Source organism: Styela clava, chromosome 15, assembly GCF_964204865.1.
Source record: "Styela clava chromosome 15, kaStyClav1.hap1.2, whole genome shotgun sequence".
In the NCBI taxonomy this organism is placed as follows: domain Eukaryota; kingdom Metazoa; phylum Chordata; class Ascidiacea; order Stolidobranchia; family Styelidae; genus Styela; species Styela clava.
The window spans coordinates 2,400,001-2,402,500 of record NC_135264.1 but is presented as its reverse complement, the minus strand read 5'-3'; the positions used below and the strand labels follow the sequence as shown (position 1 = coordinate 2,402,500).

Here is a 2,500-nt window from a genome sequence, read left to right as displayed (position 1 = left end):
TCTCAGGCTCCCTCTCCGGAATCGAACCCTGATTCCCCGTTACCCGTTATCACAAAGGTAGGCACGTAGCGTACCTTCGACAGTTGATAGGGCAGACAATTGAATGATACGTCGTCGGTGCAGAGACCGTACGATCCGCGTGGTTATCCAGAGTCATCAAACGTCACAGGACGAACCCGGTCGGTTTTGATCTGATAAAAGCGCGCCTCCCGAAGTCGGCGCTTAATGCATGTATTAGCTCTAGAATTACCACAGTTATCCACTTCGCTTACGAGACCAAATAAACCAAGACTGATTTAATGAGCCATTCGAAGTTTCGCTTTACGAGAACTCGTACTTGCACCTGCATGGCTTAATCTTTGAGACAAGCATATCACTATTGGCAGGATCAACCAGATAGCTGCGACAGCTGCGCTCGGCCCTTGCTGGGCCGCCCGGCGCGTGCTCGTCGCATTCGTTTAAGACCGAGGCGATCGCCTGCGGCCGTACTCAGCTTCGACAGTCGCTGGCCGCGACGTCCACGCTCTCGCCGGCAGTGCCAGGCGGAGCGATTTGCGTTTTTTCTTTGCTCACCCTCTCTCGGGCTCGATCCATTCAGTTTCGCACAAACAAGAGCTCTGCCGGCCGCCTGCAGCGGTGCTTAAAACCCGGGCATAACAATGCGACCGTTCTGCTAGGCCGACAAGCGCTCAAGCCAGACGCTCGATCGAGCGCCCCCTACATATGAGTCGAGACAACGGCTCGCTCATTAGCATCGCGTTTGTACTTTAACTTTTTTCGGCTCGGCTTCTTTCGACGCCGATGCCGGCGACGCAGCACTCTCTCGCCCGCCAGCCACCGAGAGAAGTGTGCGCTCCGACCGGCCCCGCACCGCACGCCGCTCTTTCTTGGCTCATTTGAGTTTACTGTCTTTCGCTCTAACATGCCTTACCTAGGGTTAGGTTAGTATGCTTGCACGTGCAGTCCTTCAACTTTTTTCGGCTCGGCTTCTTTCGACGCCGATGCCGGCGACGCAGCACTCTCTCGCCCGCCAGCCACCGAGAAAAGTGTGCGCTCCGACCGGCCCCGCACCGCACGCCGCTCTTTCTTGGCTCATTTGAGTTTACTGTCTTTCGCTCTAACATGCCTTACCTAGGGTTAGGTTAGTATGCTTGCACGTGCAGTCCTTCAACTTTTTTCGGCTCGGCTTCTTTCGACGCCGATGCCGGCGACGCAGCACTCTCTCGCCCGCCAGCCACCGAGAAAAGTGTGCGCTCCGACCGGCCCCGCACCGCACGCCGCTCTTTCTTGGCTCATTCGAGTTTACTGTCTTTCGCTCTAACATGCCTTACCTAGGGTTAGGTTAGTATGCTTGCACGTGCAGTCCTTCAACTTTTTTCGGCTCGGCTTCTTTCGACGCCGATGCCGGCGACGCAGCACTCTCTCGCCCGCCAGCCACCGAGAAAAGTGTGCGCTCCGACCGGCCCCGCACCGCACGCCGCTCTTTCTTGGCTCATTCAAGTTGACTGTCTTTCGCTCTAACATGCCTTACCTAGGGTTAGGTTAGTATGCTTGCACGTTTGTAATTTAACTTTTTTCGGCTCGGCTTCTTTCGACGCCGATGCCGGCGACGCAGCACTCTCTCGCCCGCCAGCCACCGATAAAAGTGTGCGCTCCGACCGGCCCCGCACCGCACGCCGCTCTTTCTTGGCTCATTCGAGTTTACTGTCTTTCGCTCTAACATGCCTTACCTAGGGTTAGGTTAGTATGCTTACACGTTTGTACTTTAACTTTTTTCGGCTCGGCTTCTTTCGACGCCGATGCCGGCGACGCAGCACTCTCCCGCCCGCCAGCCACCGAGAAAAGTGTGCGCTCCGACCGGCCCCGCACCGCACGCCGCTCTTTCTTGGCTCATTCGAGTTTTACTGTCTTTCGCTTTAACATGCCTTACCTAGGGTTAGGTTAGTATGCTTGCACGTTTGTACTTTATAACTTTTTTCGGCTCGGCTTCTTTCGACGCCGATGCCGGCGACGCAGCACTCTCTCGCCCGCCAGCCACCGAGAAAAGTGTGCGCTCCGACCGGCCCCGCACCGCACGCCGCTCTTTCTTGGATCATTCGAGTTTACTGTCTTTCGCTCTAACATGCCTTACCTAGGGTTAGGTTAGTATGCTTGCACGTTTGTACTTTCACTTTTTTTCGGCTCGGCTTCTTTCGACGCCGATGCCGGCGACGCAGCACTCTCCCGCCCGCCAGCCACCGAGAAAAGTGTGCGCTCCGACCGGCCCCGCACCGCACGCCGCTCTTTCTTGGCTCATTCGAGTTTACTGTCTTTCGCTCTAACATGCCTTACCTAGGGTTAGGTTAGTATGCTTGCACGTTTGTACTTTAACTTTTTTCGGCTCGGCTTCTTTCGACGCCGATGCCGGCGACGCAGCACTCTCTCGCCCGCCAGCCACCGAGAAAAGTGTGCGCTCCGACCGGCCCCACAACGCACGCCGCTCTTTCTTGGCTCATTTGAG

General features: G+C 56.2%; 1 non-coding gene across 1 annotated transcript in view; it reads right to left on the bottom strand.

Moving 5' to 3' along the window:
* LOC144413400 (small subunit ribosomal RNA) overlaps positions 1–399 on the bottom strand; it is a 1,793-nt gene extending 1,394 nt beyond the window's left edge. Inside the window, exon 1 of the ribosomal RNA XR_013469434.1 lies at positions 1–399. This exon is cut by the window's left edge and continues 1,394 nt beyond it. This is a non-coding gene — a ribosomal RNA (small subunit ribosomal RNA).
* Between the last annotated feature and the right edge of the window lie 2,101 nt (positions 400–2,500).